The sequence below is a fragment of the Camelus dromedarius genome, chromosome X (assembly GCF_036321535.1).
Source record: "Camelus dromedarius isolate mCamDro1 chromosome X, mCamDro1.pat, whole genome shotgun sequence".
Taxonomy (NCBI): Eukaryota; Metazoa; Chordata; class Mammalia; order Artiodactyla; family Camelidae; genus Camelus; species Camelus dromedarius.
This window is the reverse complement of record NC_087472.1, coordinates 29,787,703-29,793,020: the sequence shown is the minus strand read 5'-3', so window position 1 is coordinate 29,793,020 and position 5,318 is coordinate 29,787,703. Positions and strand designations below refer to the sequence as shown.

Here is a 5,318-nt window from a genome sequence, read left to right as displayed (position 1 = left end):
AAAAGAAGAGGTAAAAGTGTCATTATATGCTGATGACATGTTACTATATATAGAAAATCCTAAAAGGTCCACACAAAAGCTACTAGAGCTGATTGAAGAATTCAGCAAGGTAGCAGGTTACAAAATTAACGTTCAAAAATCAGTTGCATTTCTTTACACTAACGATAAATCAACAGAAGAAGAAAGTAAAGAAACAATCCCCTTTAAAATAGCACCCAAAGTAATAAAATATCTGGGAATAAATCTAACCAAGGAGGTGAAAGAATTATACACAGAAAACTATAAACCATTGATGAAGGAAATTAAAGAAGACTTTAAAAAGTGGAAAGATATTCCATGCTCTTGGATTGGAAGAATCAATATTGTTAAAATGGTCACACTGCCCAAGGCAATCTACAGATTTAATGCAATCCCTATCCAATTACCCAGGACATATTTCACAGAACTAGAAAAAATCATAATAAAATTCATATGGAACCATCAAAGACCTAGAATTGCCAAAGCATTACTGAAGAGAAAGAAAGAGGCTGGAGGAATAACTCTCCCAGACTTCAGACAACACTATAGAGCTACAGTCATCAAGACAGCATGGTATTGGTACCAAAACAGACATATAGACCAATGGAACAGAATAGAGAGCCCAGAAATGAACCCACAAACTTTTGGTCAACTAATCTTTGACAAAGGAGGCAAGAATATACAATGGAATAAAGACAGTCTCTTCAGCAAATGGTGTTGGGAAAACTGGACAGCAGCATGTAAAACAATGAAGCTAGAACACTCCCTTACACCATATACAAAAATCAACTCAAAATGGATCAAAGACTTAAACATAAGACAAGATACAATAAACCTCCTAGAGGAAAACATAGGCAAAACATTATCTGACATACATTTAAAAAATTTTCTCCTAGAAGAAATAAAAGCAAGAATAAACAAATGGGACCTAATGAAACTTACAAGCTTCTGCACAGCAAAGGAAACCAGAAGTAAAACAAGAAGAAAACCTATGGAATGGGAGAAAATTTTTGCAAGTGAAACCAACAAAGGCTTGATCTCCAGAATATATAAGCAGCTCATACGACTCAATAAGAAAAAAATAAACAACCCAATCCAAAAATGGGCAGAAGACCTAAACAAGCAATTCTCCAAGGAAGACATACAAATGATCAAAAGGCACATGAAAAAATGCTCAATATCACTAATTATCAGAGAAATGCAAATCAAAACTACAATGAGGTATCACCTCACACCAGTCAGAATGGCCGTCATTCAAAAATCCACAAACGACAAATGCTGGAGAGGCTGTGGAGAAAGGGGAACCCTCCTACACTGCTGGTGGGAATGCAGTTTGGTGCAGCCACTATGGAAAACAGTGTGGAGATTCCTCAAAAGACTAGGAATAGACTTACCATATGACCCAGGAATCCCACTCCTGGGCTTGTATCCAGAAGGAAATCTACTTCAGGATGACACCTGCACCCCAGTGTTCATAGCAGCACTATTTACAATAGCCAAGACATGGAGACAGCCTAAATGTCCATCAACAGGTGACTGGATAAAGAAGAGGTGGTATATTTATACAATGGAATACTACTCAGCCATAAAAACCGACAACATAATGCCATTTGCAGCAACATGGATGCTCCTGGAGAATGTCATTCTAAGTGAAGTAAGCCAGAAAGAGAAAGAAAAATACCATATGAGATCGCTCATATGTGGAATCTAAACAAACAAAAACAAAAACAAAAACAAACAAACAAACAAAAACAAAGCATAAATACAAGACAGAAATAGACTCACAGACAGAGAATACAGACTTGTGGTTACCAGGGGGGTGGAGGGTGGGAAGGGATAGACTGGGATTTCAAAATTGTAGAATAGACTACACTGTATAGCACAGGGAAATATACACAAAATGTTATGATAACTCACAGAGAAAAAAATGTGACAATGAGTGTGTATATGTCCATGAATGACTGAAAAATTGTGCTGAACACTGGAATTTGACACAACATTGTAAAATGATTATAAATCAATAAAAAATGTTAAAAAAACATTGTGTCAATTTCTGGTGTACAGCATAATAGTTTAGTCATACATATATATACATATATTCATTTTCATATTCTTTTTCATTATAGGTTACTACAAGATATTGAATATAGTTCCCTGTGCTCTACAGTATAAATTTGTTGTTTATCTATTTTATATGTAGTAGTTAGTATCTGCAAATCTCCAACTCCCAATTTATCCCTTCCCATCCCCTCCCCACCGGTTACCAAAAATTATGGAACACTTTGTGAATTTGCATGTCATCCTTGTGCTGAGACCATGCTAATCTTTTCTGTATCTTTCTAATTTTAGTATATGTGCTGCCAAAGCGAGCACAGTGATTTTAGATATAGTTTCTAGCCTACTTAAAAAGGCTGCCTAAAAAAGGGAACCATCTGAAATGATTGTGTAGAACTCTGTTGAATGATAAGCAATTGCCTGTGGCTGCTGAAAATGAACAGGACAGGCCAGCAAATGTATTATCTATGTGAAAGATACTTACCAGGGGAATGAAAAGAAATACTGTATTTTATGAAAATAATAGTGGGCTTGGGCTTCCACAGAATTGAGAAAACAGAGACCAATTCTTATTTCTTGTAGCTGATTTGGTTGGTTTTGACCCTGAAAAGCTTGAACCAATTCTGTGCAGATAGTGTTGAGCTTCTTACCTTAAGAGCTGCATTGTTCCCACTAGAGTTCAGCATTCTACATGGAGATTTCTACAACTGCCTTTAGGCCATGAAGCAGGTACAATCGTGCAGGGGGAAGGGAGAGCTAAGGAAAGGTTCATAATGTGAGAAGAGGTAACATAAAGGCCAGGGAGGGTGGAACTTCCTTGAGGAAAAAGTACCCAATGGATCTGAGTGAGTGTGCTAAATATCTGGATGCGCAGATAAATAGATATTAAAAAAAGAACTATTTGCTAGAGCAACTTTTCTCTTTGAATCTTGGAAATGTCATCTTACATTTAAACTGGAATGTAATGATAACGTTGTATCATTTTTCTTTGGGGGCAGTGGGGAGGAAGAGGCCAGCTAAAGGACTCTGTGCAGAACTATTCTTATTTCTCATTTAAGGTAATAAAAACAAGAGAAAAGCAAAGTTTGATTCTAAAAGTTCAAATAAAATTTATAAGAGGCAAAATAAATAAAAGAGTATTTTTTTTCAGTGCCTTAAAAATATCACTAAGTACCCTTCAGCAAAGGCTCTTTAGGCAAATTAAGATAATTAAGGGAGCTTCCTAACCAAATACAAAGCACATGCCTTATCTTGTAGCCAAAAGAAACCCCTGAAAGGTCTGACTTACAGGCTGAGGGCTTCAGGAGGCAGTCCCACAGAGATCCACAGGCAGAGAGCTTTTGTTCCTTAAACCAGGAATTGTCAACATTTTTCTGTAAAAATCCAGACAGTAAATATTTTAGATTTTGTAGAACATACGTTCTCCATCCTAACTATTCACCTCTCCCATTGTAGCATGAAAGCAGCCATAGACATCACCAAATATGCAACCAAATAAGTGTGGCTGTGATCCAATAAAACTTTATTTACAAAAATAGGCTTTGGTGAGATTTGGCCCCGCCTGTAGCTGGGTGAGTTTTGCCTTAAATCAAAGGCCTGGGGATAATTTGCTGTGAAGAGGTAAGGATACATTCAGCATATAACCCCGTTATGCCTTTTTACAGGAGCAAACGAACCTTTCCTTAGCTCTCCCTTCCCCCTGCACCCTTGTACTTGCTTCATGGCCTAAAGGCAGTTGTAGAAATCTCCATGTAGAATGCTGAACTCTAGTGGGAACAATGCAGCTCTTAAAAAAAAAAAAGTGCCACTTTTGAGTTTTCCCTGAGGGTGCCAAATTACATGAAAGATAAAGGACATGCTAATTGTCTTTGCTGGAAAACCAAACTCATTTCTTTGTAACTGACTCAAGTTGGCATTCCACTCAACATCAGTTGAGCTTCAGGGGCCTTCATGAGCTTCTACAAAAAAATTGGATTCAGAGATGCTTCTGAATGCTGTTATTGGAACCCGACCTATCCGCCCTTCACTTGCAGCTGACCTTGAAATGTGATGTCATGAGAAGAACATGAGCCAAGATCTCAGTTTTAAAACATAGTAGCTGTGTGGCTTGGCTATTTTGCCTTTAACCTGTCTATATCCAGTTTCCTCATTTGTAAAATGGGAAAATTATCATACCCATTTCACAGGATTATTATGAAGATTAAGTAAGATGAAATATATGAAACATATAGAGCTCAGTACATATATTTAGATATTTATTATATATGTAGTCTAATAAAATACGTAGAAAAATCTAGTGATTTTTCTAGACTTGAACACATGGAAGGATTGCATTGTAGGGATAGTCCTAGTGATGATTTTCTCACCTTTTTTCAGTCTATAGTTAGATTAGTGGTAACCGAAAGGCCTGATAGATTTATATATATTTCTATCTCAGAGGTCTGTTTTATTCGATTCTTGCTTATCTTTGTAACCATGGCAATGGCTCATCTACCATTTGCAGTCTGAAGTGTGATACAAAAGTATAGAGAATTGACGTCGTCTTCTTTCTTCTTTACTGGTGTGATGATTACCATGGGTCTGTAATATGTAAGCACAGGCACAAGATGTTGATAAAGTCAAGCTCTACTTAGTCAGCTTTTCCTTGTGCTACTGCCATAAGTGACACTCCAGACCCCAGCCACAGCTGCCTGGGAGACATCTGTGACTGTCCCAAAGGAGGTTGAACATGAGTATCCTGCTGGACCATCACAGACAAACTTCAAGAAAGGCATACACATGCTCAAAGTATTAATAAATTACCATCTGGATTTGTTGACCATTTGAGTCCCTGTCAACTCTTAGTAGCTCAGTCCTGTTAAATATGCTGAGTTGATTAGCACTGCTTTTGCTCAAGAACACTCCCTTTTTGTTTTTTTATGTGATACTCTCCTGCCTAGGTAACAAGGTAATTTTCAAAGATGACATTACAGTTGCATGCTTCTTGCACATAGAATGTGTGTTTCTTCAAATGTCAGAATAAGATTAAGTAGTGATGTTTATCATGCTGCAAGAAATTTTGTCAAGTGAAACTAGGCAAGTCAGATTTTTAAAAAGTTAGAAGCTACACAGTTAATTCAGGTTATCAAAGTTTGTGCAACAATGATGGAAGTAATACATTGCTGTATTAAAATAATCCATTCACAATTTTTTCTTATTCAAGTGGATTTTACATCATCTTTTTCTTTTGTGTCAACTTTTAATGT

At 36.8% G+C, this 5,318-nt stretch overlaps 1 non-coding gene across 1 annotated transcript; it reads right to left on the bottom strand.

Moving 5' to 3' along the window:
- Window positions 1-2,284: 2,284 nt before the first annotated feature.
- LOC116151149 (U6 spliceosomal RNA) lies at window positions 2,285-2,391 on the bottom strand. The gene has a single exon (XR_004134925.1). It is a non-coding gene; the product is annotated as a U6 spliceosomal RNA (small nuclear RNA).
- Between the last annotated feature and the right edge of the window lie 2,927 nt (window positions 2,392-5,318).